This window comes from Protopterus annectens, chromosome 7.part0, assembly GCF_019279795.1.
Source record: "Protopterus annectens isolate FY-2018-M chromosome 7.part0, PAN1.0, whole genome shotgun sequence".
NCBI classification, from domain to species: domain Eukaryota; kingdom Metazoa; phylum Chordata; order Ceratodontiformes; family Protopteridae; genus Protopterus; species Protopterus annectens.
Genome location: NC_056739.1, coordinates 1,905,889,822 through 1,905,904,251, shown reverse-complemented (window position 1 = coordinate 1,905,904,251; position 14,430 = coordinate 1,905,889,822).

The following is a 14,430-nucleotide window of genomic DNA, read 5'->3' as shown; positions in this document are numbered from 1 at the left end:
TAGAACACATTTTAAAAAGCTGCATAAGACTGTTGGGCAATGGTAAGTGTCATCATGTGTCAAATAGGATATGAGAAAAGAATTAAAAATGTTGTTAAAGAATGGAAAGATGTTAGCTGTCACTTACAAGAAATCATCAGTACCATGTATGAGGATTACTGAAATATGGGGTCTATATTAGAACATTGAAGTGCCAGAACTTCGAATGTTCTAATATCATACCCAATTCAGCAAATGCTGACAACATCGAACATTCAGAACAGTGAATTTTTTCCTGGGGAAAATATTTTGTTGTTCCAAAACACATACACACAACACAAGCACACCAAACAAACAGCAATCCACACACATACACCTAAAATCTTACATCTAACCCTACACTTAACTGTACATACACCACTAACTATCCACTTACCGTAACCCAAACCCTAACCCTAATGTCCATCACTATTGCACACTCACCTCACCCGCGCCCTAACCCTAACTCACCTATCCCGCCCTAACCCTCACGTCCACACAATCGCATACTAACCTGACCCGCACCCTAACCCTAACTCACCTAACCCGCCCTTACACTTACATCCACACAATCGCACACTTACCTGAAGCTGACCCGTAACATTCCACCACAGTGCTGAAACTAGTGAAGTGACAGAAACGGACAACCAAATTCTTTCCCTGGGAAAAAATTTGGTTTTCTGCAGCTTCGCTATTTTCAGCGTTCACTGAATAGGGTTCGATATTAGAACATTTGATGTTTTGAAACATCAATGTTCTAATATAAACCCGAAATATGTATGTATACATTGAGCGATGCAATAAACCTCTGCTGGAAAGAAGGATAAAACAAGGAAAAAGATATAATCAGCATGTCGGGGGCTTGTATCCTAAAGTATGAATGAAATATATTAACATGAAGGGAAAACAGACTATATTATATTTACTGTTATACTGAGTATAGTTGTCTATTGCTGCTACTGAAAATTTAACATGTATTTGAATTCTGTAGTCCATAAAGTATTCAGTAAAAATGTGTGTTGCTTCATTCATTCATTCATATCCCAGTATATGATTTATCTTATAGAGGGCTGTGCTAGAGCAGAAGGCTATACTGGAAAACAATGGATGCCTAGCAGGGAACCACTCCTGGTCATTACAGAAGTCCATCACAGAATACATATGTGTAGACAAAATCATTCACTTCATGCAAGCATTCAGGCAGCTTATAGGACAGATAATTAATTTATTTGCATGTCATTGGGATGTGGTTTTGGAAGATAGCATATAACCTAGCAAGAATTAACAAAGACAGAAAGCACACACTGCAACCAGGATCCAAACTGAAGAGCCAAGTAGTGTGAGGCAGCAAAGCAAACCCATAGACTAGTGCAGAAAAGTTTTTTGAATTATTATGCCGTGTAATTTAAATACACTGCACTGATTGTGAGTAACCAGTATGGTGGAACTGACAAGAGGGGTGCTAACAGATGATGGCATGGGAGACAGCCAGAAATTAATAGAATACTAGTATTAATAATTAATCAGCTATACATGATATTTGAGAAATGTGCTACTTCAAAAAGAGGAAGATAGGATATATTGCATAGGAGAGAAGATTAAGGAAATTTAATCAAAGATGTTTGAGTTGTTCAAGATTGATAACAGAAAGGATGGGACAATGATAAATGAAGACACAGCTACAATATTTGCCCATTCTCCATAGATGTATCTACTTCCATTAGCCACTCTATGAGTCTTTATTTGACACCCATCAAAAATACTTTACAAAATTTACCATTTGTTTTCTGATTTGTACAGTTACATGAATAAAATGTGACTATGTATCATGTTTGCCTTTTATTCAGGCTGTATTCCCCCCCTACTTCCATTTGCTTTTCTTTTCAATATAGTATCACAGTACAGAGCTGTTTTAAGATAAACCACAAGGATACAGAGAATACAACAGAATCCAAATACAAGGTTACAAAAAAGATCAAATTGGGATATTTATTTCTGCTAGTCCAGGAGACAGACTCTGTAAATTCCCAAAATAAGAAAAAGAGAAAGAGAGACAAATGTACAGCCATCATATATAGACTACATGCAGAAAACACACAATGTGTTTTATTTGCATCTGATTAAATACTAGCTCAACTACCCATCCCGTGTTCTGAAATAAAACACACTATAGTACTAACAGCTTCTGTACTACAATATTCCTGACAAAGACAGATTACAGTGGGCCAAGGACTTGAAAGCAAAGGAATGAATGTAAAACAAATAGAAAGTCTGTCAGTTTAGTATTTAAAGATAAAAGATGCTTTCCAACTGTGTATTATTCTAGATAGTGGGAGTCAGCATTAAGTCAGATAAATGTCTATATGTGCAGCAAAATGCACAAAGAGGATTCCACTGTCTTAAGCAAAATATCAGCTAAAGAGATCATTTTTAACCTTTTGTTACTAATTCATTGGATTATCTCCATCTTATATTTCACAGCTACTTGCCTAGAGGTTTGCTGGAGAAGCATAGTTTGCTCTGTCATTCTCTTTCATGTTTGAATCTGTTCTGCAGTAATACAAAGTTTGCAGAGATAATAGACACTAGGGTGAATCATTTAAACCAATGAATCATCCAAGAACAGTTTTTATAATGGTCTTAATTTTTCAACTAGAATGTATATAGTGCTTATGTCTGTATGTTTATTTAGAAAAATATTTGAATTTCTAGATTCAGTCAAAGTAATTGGCAAAAGTAATTCTGCATAAAGGACTAGCAAGAGTTTAGTTATATAAATCACAGTCTTTCTTTGAAATTAGCAAATGTACAGCCAGTTGAGGATGGCAATGCAAAATAACACCAAGAAAAGTTATTGCTCAAAACTAAAAATGTCAAAAAATAATCAAGTATCAGAGGTACGGGATGGATGAAACATCCATAAAAAGATATGTTGCAATGCTCCTTGCTTAATTTTCAGTGGTGTATTAAGAAGTTGAATTAAGAGGTGGCATTTTATGCTTCAGCCAGTATGTTATTTTAACGCTTTGTAAAATAAGTCAGTATTCTTCATTACATGTTGTCTAACCAGTCCTGTCAGAGTATACATTACAATGAAATTCTAATCTATGTATATGGGTATGTGCATGTATGTGTTTGTGTTTGCATGCATTTATATATGTACATGCCCATGCCCGTGTGTGTGTGTGTGTGTGTGTGTGTGTGTGTGTGTGTGTGTGTGTGTGTGTGTGTGTGTGTGTGTGTGTGTGTGTGTGTGTGTGTGTATTTGAATATGCACACTCCCTAAAACTCTAATATAATTTCTCATAAACGTGGATTCAAAAAATGAGGGGACTACTCCAGTGAAATCTATAAAACAATAAAGATGGGAATGTAGAATGCATGGCAGTATAACTTGACATACCTCTCAACTGTCAAGATTTTTGCAGCATATCCAGATTTTTGACTCATATTTTGGATTTTTCTTCATAAAATTTGCATTTTTTTCTGGAAAATCATTGAGAATTAAAGTCAAGCAATAATGTTAAAAGTTAAAGTTTCAGACTTGAAATCCATTCAGAAAATGCATGCGAATGCATAAAGTATTATTCTATCAATATTCAAAGCTAATGAGAGCAATATTGGGCCTTTGATCACCCATTATTTTTGGCTTTGTTCAGACTTCTTGCATTAAGAGTTTGAGAGGAATGTAACTTAATGCTAATAAAATAATCACACTGAATATAGTATCCATCATCTACTGAACCCTGATAATTTACATCACAGAATAGTGTACAATATTACTTACTATGTCACTGTTTCAAAAGCAGTAAGGCTAAATGTACCAGGAATATGTTTCACTTCAGGAATGAAAAAAAAAAAGCTAATGCTTATGAATCATTCTATCTAATGAAATTAAAATATTTGAAAAAATAGCTGAAGCACCACAGAACTCAAACCCAGAGCTAATCACCTGAAAAGTCTGTTTGTTAACCAGGTAACCCCAATGAATGTGCAATCACTTTTCAGAGGCTATGAGGGAGCAGTGTCTTGCTAAGTGGTTTGCTCAGTGTCACACACTATACAAACTGAATCTGTAGCAAACAAATCCAAGACCGCTTGCAAGGTGTAGGTCAAACAGTGAATAGTCATAAATCTCTGCACAAAACACCAAACAGTATATACCATAATGAATGGAGGGTTATGCACAACCTGCTCATATACATATATATATATTTATATATATATATATATATATATATATATATATATATATATATACATATATATATATATATATATATATATATATATATATATATATATATATACACACATATATATATATATATATATATATATATATATATATATATATATATGTATGTATATATATATGTATATATATGTATATATATATATATATATATATATATATATATATATATATGGGTCTACTTCAGAATGTTGACCGATCAGAATGCCGACTTTCATATGGCTGGCACCATATGATCGACATTCCGAAAGACCGACATCCTGAAATAGCACCAGTTACCTACCTGTAAACACAGTAAAACTGTGCTATGTAGGGGGCAAGCCCCCTTCCACTCCCCCCCCCCACACCATCTGCTACTTAAATATTCTCACTCCAAGATCGCACTACAGTGCAGGGAAGGGGAATCTCCCAGTCCTGCAATGTAGCGAGATCTGTCGGCCTTTCAAATATTCGCACATATGGTGTCGGCCATATGAGTTTTGAACATTTGAAAGTTCGAACAAATGAAGGGCTCCCAATATATCTATATCTATCTATCTATCTATATATATATATATATATATATATATATATATTTATACACACATTTAATAAACTACATTATATCATGAAAACTACTGCAGTGCCCATGGCATGAATGACTGGGTGTTAGAAACAAGAATTTATGCACCACCAAGCTGAAACACTGTATTGTAATAATCTCCACAAATAACAGCATGTTAGGCATATTATGCCTAACACGCTGTTATTTGTGGAGATTATTACAATACAGCATTTCAGCTTGGTGGTGCATAAATTCTTTTCTCATTTTTTGTTCTTGTTTGATGCACCCTTAGTACTTGGGATTATTTTAATTAAGTTAGGGTGTTAGAAACAGGTGGTATAACTCCTATCCTACAGCTGGAATGGGGTCAGTGATGATGACATTTATTGTTATGTGAGTAAAGGAACTTCAAGCAGCTTCACTACAGCGTAAGCATCAATAGATGAGTTAGCAAGTCACAGAATATCCTCACTTTAGACAAGATGGAGATTTGCATTACGTGACATTGTGAAGTCTTTTAATGGAGACAATGAACAGCTTTCTTTCTTCCTTGCTTGTCATTAGGGTAAGAGGGAAGATGACAGGCATATTGTAAAAATAAAATCTTGAGTCTACTTCTAGAAGTTAAGTAAAGAAGAATATATATATGGTTCTACTTTAAAGAAATGAAAGACCACTTACTCAAATCACTGTTCATCAACATGAAATCAAGGAAACTCCACATCATTGAATGGTTAGATCTTCAAAAACAATGCCCAAGAAAGGAACTATTTGGCCCCCATGGAGGTATTTGCCTTTTCCCCCACTATGGTGTGATCATGGGTTGGTATATTGAGTTAGGAGGTGGGGGTGCAGTCCCCCACTTCTATGTTTTTTTCTGACTTCTATTTGTTTTGTCCTGGTGAACAAGTTGTTCCTTTCCTAGTGAAAGTTTTTGCTGGTTTACAGTTTCACGGATATGTAGTTTAGTTGATTTTGTCAAACTGTGATTCAAGTAAATGGTCTTTCAGTTCTTATATGTAGACCCATATAGCTAGATATAGATAGATAAATGGCTAGATATTCCTAAGGTTGTCATAAAGTCCAGTCAAAATAACCATTAGGGTCTTGCTTTCACAGAACATGCAAAAGCAGCATTTACAAGCAAAATCTTGATTTTACTAAGGTAAATGTGTAACATTCATGTATGACTTTGAAAACTCTTCAAAATACTTTTAAATAAACAATAATTCTCAGACATAAAATAAATAGTAAATGGGAACTCACATGTGTGTACACTTTGTAAACCATAGTGCAAATATGATGCTTACTGTGCTATAGAACTGTATATATGATGATTTCTTATTGGTGTGTATTGTTCATTTGCTTTGTAGGACATAAAACTACAAATGGAAACATTGCAAACTAAGGGCATGACCTAACTGTACTTCATATATTTACAATACATCCATGTATTGTCACCTCCCACCAAGCAGTACACCCCAGGGGTATCAGTATTTTTTCCACACATATATCAACCACACTACAAAGTGTAATATATAATGTTGTGTGCTCCATCATGGACAGAGCCATTTGGTGGTATTTACAACCTCATTCTTATAAACTCAAACATCCAAGTATTCTCAGTAAGGGTGCTTGTGGTTTTACACAGCTAGGCTTCTACAAACCCTAATGCTGTTAGGCTACTAGAATCATATGAACCTATGAATCTATGTGGCTATGCAGGACTCCCAACCTGTTGTCCCTTATATGGCCTGCTGATGTCATCTACTATAAGTTCATTTGCAGTCTTGTATAAATCAGATTTGTGCCATGGTGCTTCCATAAAGTACTGAGTTCTGTAGTCTGTGTACTTAGATAGGTAAGGGTTTTGTTCTCACTGCAATCAACTGTGTGTGTGTGTTTGTGTGTGTGTGTGTGTGTGTGTGTGTGTGTGTGTGTGTGTGTGTGTGTGTGTGTGTGTGTGTGTGTGTCTAGCCAGAAGACCAAGCAAGTATTTTGCAGTCACTGCCCCAATCTCATAAATTGACAGTATTTTGATGCTTGCACCTGCTTACAGATCCATATCAGGCATACCTCACAGTTTCTTCTCTGCAACATGCACTGATGATTTCACAACTATAAGTTGACCTGCAGACATGTAAAAGTTAGACTTTTGTCATGGTGCTTGCATTAAATACTGTGTTCTGTAGTCTGTGCACTTATGTAGGTAAATGTTCCGTTCTCACTGCAGTGAACGTGGTGTGTGTGTGTCTCTAGTCAGTACAGTAGATGTGCTGTGTTACAGTTACTTCTTCAATGGCATGGCTTGCCAGTATTTTGATACTTGCACCTGCCTACAGATCCATTTCGGGCAGGCCTCCCAACTTGTGTTCTCCAACATGCACTGCTGATGTCATTCACTATAAGTTGACCTGCAGACATGTATAAGTCAAATTTAGCCATGATGCTTGTGTTGAATAATGTGTTCTGTAGTCTGTACATTTAGAGAGGTTGGGGTTCTGTTCTCACTGCAGCCAACTTGGTGCGTGTGTTTGTAAAAGATAGAAAACTGTTACTTGACATTACATAGAGCATGTAGGACAGTGTTATTACCATTATGTTCAACAAACAATGCTGATGTGTTCAGCTATATCAGATTATTGCATGCAGTCATCCCACTAGGGCATGTTCAGAAACTGGCCTGGAGGCCAGGCAGATGTCACCTCGTCCAAAACTAGACAGATTACTGTGAAATGTCTTTTAATCTATTCACATACATCACGGCATGGTTTGTAGGCCCGTTATCTTGATCAGAAATCCCTGTAGTCTGTCCAACTGCTGCATGTGTCTGGTGAAGTGCATGCAAAAGAGAGAAGTATACTGTATTACTTTTCTGATAAAATCTGACTACACTGCTTTCATATGATCTTGAGATCTGAATGTGATGGTGTGATTTATGATGTCCACTATACATTTGTACTGGAAAATCATTAAAGAGAAAAGTTAGAAAGTAATGAGACATGTTGCAGTTTCTGAGTTCACAACCCTTACAAGGGAATACACTATAAAATAGTGAAATGGTGATGATGCTATCCACTGTATAATTTGGCAAGGCAAATATAAGTGACAGGTACAATTATCAGTTCAACAACACAAATGCAGATATACTAAGCACTAATCTAGCTATGCACTCTGTGCATCAGACACAAAGCTTTTGTATCCCTGAATCCAAAAGAGAGAAGTCAAGTATATGTCACAGTTATCATCACTTGCACAGGGTGTTATGTGTGGGGGGGGGCAGGAGACCTAGGCTGCCACAAAAGTTTAGTAAGTGTGTGTGAGTAAGAAAGGGAAGCAGGCAGGCTGAGTCATATAACTGTTGTGTGTGTGTTTGTAGAGGTCTTCCATGTGAATGTGGTATGTGAGAGTCTGCATGAACACAGTCAAGCTCTGTGCTAGCTCTGTGCCTTGGTATGTTGGACAGGTGTGAGTCATGCATGGCAGAGTTAGCAGTTCATCACTGTCATCCCCAACCATGAGAACTGGCTCTGCCAGGAGTTGCACTGGCACCTCAATGCCCAATGTCAGATGCAGTGCCTCTACCTGAACATGACTGATGTCTGCTGGATATGTGCCCTTCAGGGGAACACCCAAGACTATGACCCCATGGCCTAGCACATCTGGTTGTGGACAGCACACTCACTGATGGAGCAATGGAAGTACTGCCACTATGAGACCATGATCAGGCATGGCCATGTTAGCTATCAGTAGATATTGTGGCTGACCTACTTCCATGAGGATGTCATTCCCCTCCCAGCAGACATTCCATCACAGTCACTGCTCATTCCAATGTGTCACTCATCTGATCCATTGCATCAGCAACACTGTGGAGGCAGTCATGCATGTCAGAATGTGCCACATCAACAACCCTGAGCATTTGTCTGGAGAGCCTTTCTGAACATGCCTGTGCCTCCATGATGGCCCTAAACATATGTTGAGTGACACGGAAAGAAACATCTGCACCAAGTGGATGAGGGACAGCAGGCCCCATTCCAAGAACACTTATCAACCCTCCTGCATGGCACCTCACCCACACTTTGGCTATGGCCAGAGTCAACAGGCACTAAAGCCACAGTAGCCATACTTCCCTGATCAATGTCCTCACCCTCCACCTGTCCAATATCTGGGGTCTCAGCAGACGGGATAGGTGTAGGCCTACTGGCTTTGTCCAGGGAAAATGAAAGGGGTGGATGGATGTCAACCTCTCTGTCAGATTCAATCCCTGTACCCCCCAACAGTGCCTTAGTTTGGCCACCATCATTATCAGTGTCTGCTGAGACAGTGACATCAGGTGGCACAGGGCTCACACTCCCACTGACATGATCACCTGTGAAAAAAGTAAGAAACACAGGAATGCATTAATACCTGCACTACTATGGTGCAATATATGATAAACAACTAACAGTGCTGCCACTATTACAGACAGTACAGCAATAGACTCAACAGGCCTAAAATGACACATTGTCATATTTCCTTGCATTCATCTGCAGTTTACTGACATAAATTTATTTGGCTTCTCATCTGCAGGAGACGTATCTTGCTGGAATCCTGATGTCCCTGAAAGAGGTTAAGCAAGAGGTGAGGGCAACATCATCAAATTTAACAGCAAGAGAGGGGGTAATGCATGTACTCCTCTGTATCTGCATTAACTATATTTTCAACAAGAATGTGGCTGACAACTCCAAGCTAAGCTTATAACTATAGCAATCTTCAATCCCCCTCCACAAAAAAAAACATATGACACAGAAGTAACATTTATGTCAGTTGTTTCACTATACAACAGTATTCAACTGGTCATATAACAAAACCTTCCAAGAAGCTTCTCTTGTGACTCAGAAAGTGTAGCACCCACATTAAGGACATGCTATTGTCCACTCTGCTGTGAGCTCTCATGATGGAGGATATTCACCTGGAACTCTACATTTGGGGTAAGAGATGGTTCTGTAGCAGCTCTCCTTGGTTATCTTTTGGTCTTGGGAAACAACTGCTGCTCACTTCTGTGCAGTGCTAATCATGTCAGTGGAACTATGGCACACCTTTTCATAAGTTTAGCTGTGGCCAGCCATGGAATTCACATTCTCAGTAATGTGCTGCCATAATTGTAGCCTGTGTGCCATACTGGGCTGACCCCTTCCCAGCAGAAATGCCCCATATTGGTGGGCAGTGTCAACAATGATGTTGTTTTCCTCATTGCTGAATGGGGGTCTCCACCACACTGACATTGTTTGTTTCCTAAAAGACAACAAAATTATAACACACATAAGTATTACACAATTACAAAGTAGCTGTTTTCAGGTAAAATGGTAAAGGTAGCCAGTCCGTATTACTCATTGGAAGAACATAAAACAGTCTACAGATGTGAAATACTAACAACAGTTGGGATGCAAAACAAGTAGAGTAACAAGATCAACATATCCTTGTTTGTGACTTAGCAGTCACCCAGCTGTGCTCCCTTTAAAAGAACAGTCCATTTTAGTTTGTGACATAAAAGTAGCTCTTCTTTGCTCCCTCACCGACAAAAGAACAGGCCTTAAATAGCCAGTGTTTAAACCAGTTTGTCCTTGTTTGCTCAAAGCTGCAGTGAGTTAGGCCTTCTGGCCTTGCTCTACTGTTTTTCAAAAAAAAAGACTGCAAAAGATAAGTGCTTATTTTCAACTGTTTTCTGCACTTTTGATTAACTAAAACAATATTTGCTGCATATCTGTTTAAACTGTGCAACTGTATTTTAGGCTTAGTGAATTGAATTCTTACCTCTGTTCTGATCTTTGTCTCCTTTTTGTTTCTTTGCTTGTTCTGTTCATTTTACCTGTTGCTGCACTTGAAAAACACTAGCATAGAGCTGAATCTAGTACTCTTTGTGACCATTGGAGCTTGTAGGACAGTTAGTCTTTTGTCTAGAGAGACTTAGATGTTGCTATATGGAGGTGGGTTCAGTTTGGTCTGATCTAGCTAAAATCACTACTACAGGGCTCTGTTTATTGTTTTTTGATTGGATAATTTGAACTTTGTCTGTTTTTTGTTTCCCTGCCTTAAATAGCCAGTGTTTAAAATAGTTTGTCCTTGTTTGTTCAAAGCTGCAGCGAGTTAGGCTTTCTGCCCTTGCTCTGCTGTTTTCCAAAAACTTGCTGTGAAACTACAAAACATACGTGCTTATTTTCAATTGTTTTCTGCACTTCTTATTAACTAAAACAATAGATGCTGCATATCTGTTTAAACTGTGCAACTGTATTTTAGACTTAGTGAATTGAATCCTTACCTCTGTTCTGATCTTGTATCCCCACCACCCTGCCCAACTGTTGTTGTGGTCTTCAAGCTTGGTGACTTTTGAATTGCCCACCTCTACTACAAATTTGCTATTGGACACTCCACCCAGTCCCATTGCATCAGCTCATTCTACTAAGTACAGTGAGATCAGTTGTGAAGGCCCACACATTACATCAGCTCATTCAGCTGAGTACAGTGTAATCAGTTGTGAATGCACACCTCTTTAACTTATTAACCCTGAATTATCTTCTGTCTCTTCACTATATTGTGCCTCATCCTACTTCATTTTACTTGTGATTAGGTGTTCAACTGCATTTAGTTTGCCACATCTGTTACTGCTTTTTAGTAGCCTGATTAAATTGATGACAGCATTCTACTGAATTACTGTTTTATCAGAGCTGTTTTTTACTTTTGTGACTGTGAGCTAATTTATTACATTTATTTATTTATTTATGTATCTGTTTTCTTGTTTCTTTATTTTTTATTTATTTGACATTTGTTGACCGGGTTATTTTGACTGGGCAATAGCCCTTTTTCAGCAAAGACCTGAGGATAAAAGCTCCAAGTAGAAAAAGAAGAGGGAAAAAGATCAATTACACTTTAATATATGCTACTGGAGCTGGAGTTACCATAGCTTCTGGCACCAGACTTGCCCACCAATAGATCCTCGTTAAAGGATTTAAAGTGTACTCATTCCAGCTACTGGGCCTCAAAAGAGTCCTGTATTTTTATTTTTCATCACAACCTCCTCAAGTCAGCAGTGGATAATTTGTGAGCCTGCAGGCTTTCTTTGTATTTGCACTGGTTTAAAGCAATTTACTGATCAACTGCATTTCATTAACATTTAACTGTATTTCATTGCTATTTACTGTAATTCATTACTGTTTAACTGCATTTTGCTTCATTTCATTACTGTTTAACTGGATTTTTTCATACAGTGCATTTTGTTTTAATTTGTTAGTGGTTAATCTGTGCTTTTTCTGAGTTTTATGGTGTTCTTCACCCTTAAATTGAGTAGTATAGTATGGATACAGGTTTGTTGTATCCAGAGCTGTTTGTTTTTGCCTTCTATTCATAGGTTCATAGGTTGGTATTAGGCTATCAGCCCTAGGGCCTATACAAGCCTAGCCATAACAATTCCCTAGCTACTTCTTCCCACACTATTTACTTCCCTGGACTCCTGTTTCTGGCAGCCATCTTGTGTTTGACTTCTGTATTTCTGGCAGCCATCTTGTGTTGGTTGGGGCCTATCTTCTCTGATAGTGAGAGAAGCAGAGCTGCGTGGACCTTGTCTGGCACAGGCGTATTGGTAAAGAAAGCACGGGCTAGCAGGATTGACAAGATTTCTGTGTTACTAGAATCTTCTATTTTTTGTGGTATTTAAACCCCATGCTTGAGCTGGTCTGCACTTATTTGCACATCACACACAACAACTGCACTGTTTTTAACCCATTATTAAGTATTCCAGTTACAAATTTTCATTTAGTAACACTTATGTGATCACCTAGTAGCACTCCTGTTAGGCCTTCAACCCTTTACCCTCTTATCTCTTTCTAGCCTCTCTCCCTCGCACTCTGACAAATATAGATGGACAATTTCCTATGGTTTTTCCTGCCAGTGAGGTTGATATGGGCATCTTGAGACAGTGTAGCGACTGCATCATGTACATGGACAACCATCTACTACTACCACCTAGGAACACAATTTGTGAGAGTCGTGAATACATTAAGAACCTGGAATCTAAGTTCTCTCCCTCACAAGCCAGTATATCTGGCACTGAGAAGCTTGTCAACATGAACACCACACCTCAAAGACCACCCACACCTACATAACACAACACACACACACATATGTGGATATCCTCAACAAAAACATGCCCAAATAAAAGAGCCCTCCAAGGCAAAAATATACTCAATCTCCATTGCCCACCAGACCACATACCACACATAGTCATCACACCCGTGTCTCAAAGCCAGTAAGGCCTAAACATAAACCCAACATATTAGTCATAGGAGACTCCATTGCGAGACACACAGATGTGCCCCTCACCAAGCTGGATAAGCAGAAAATCACGGTTAGTAGTTTGCCAGGTGCCAGAATCTGCCACATCATCCATGCACTCAAGTCTCTCAACAACAGGTACTGTTATGACTCTGTCATAGTCCATGTTGGTGAGAATGACTTGAGACATACCTCCCTGGGCTATATGAAGAGAGACATGATTGAGGTCACTGAATATGTGCTCCTGGCAGGTATGTTCCTAGCCTTAAGCAGCATTCTGCTGTCACCCAGAATGATACCTCAATACAAAAAGAAAATGATTGACATTAACAATTGGCATTCCAAGGGAATCCGGTATCTGACAGCCTGGGACATGACTTTTTTTATTTTTTTTATTTATTTATTTTTTATTTTACATTTGTTTACCAGGAAATTCCGACTAGATGCAGGTCCTTTTTCAGCGGATGTCCAGGGAAAAAAGCTTCACATCATGTACATGATAAATAGGGATACAAAGCTGCAGCAATGATAAACAACATTACTTTAGTACAATAACAAGATATTGATTATCAACAGTATATACAGTAAATGTTGTATGTTAAGATAATGTCTTGTCATTTATAATATTAGTAACAAAGTTGTTAGACAAGATTTTAAAATATGTAATGACAACTAGCTAATTCTGACTATGGTTAGTAGTGGTGGAAGTACAGATGGGTTAAGAGTCTGGGGGGGGTAAGGGTGGGGGTGATAGTCTGGATTAGACCAAAGACAAAGCCATTACAAATTTAAGTGGAATTTGAGGACAGCCTTGAAAAGGCTGCTGGAAGGTACAGTAGTTAGAGAGGGTGGAAGATTATTCCAAAGTTTAGATATGGTACATGAAAATATGGCTTCTCCTGCTGAGTTTTTAGATTTGATAACAGTGATTTGATTTTTGTTGCTTGATCTTAGGGACCCAGTGGAGTGATAGGAATGGACAAGGGTTTGAAAGGAAGGGATGTTATGGGTGTGGTTAATAAGTTTATGAGCGAGGGTGAGTTGATTAAAGTGAAGGAGTTGTGGGAGTTCTAGCCAATTTAGTTCTTTATGTGAGATACAATGATGGCTGTGGTAGGAGGTTCCAGTGGAAAATTTAGCAATTTTGTTGCAACAATCATACAGCTTATGTAGGTCTGTCTGTATAAAGTTGGTAAGTATGAGGGATGCATAGAGTAGGGTGGAGATTAGCTGGGAATTGGCTATGGAGATTCTAGCCGCCTTTGTTAGGAATTGGCAGCTTCGATATAATGCACCAAGTTTCTTG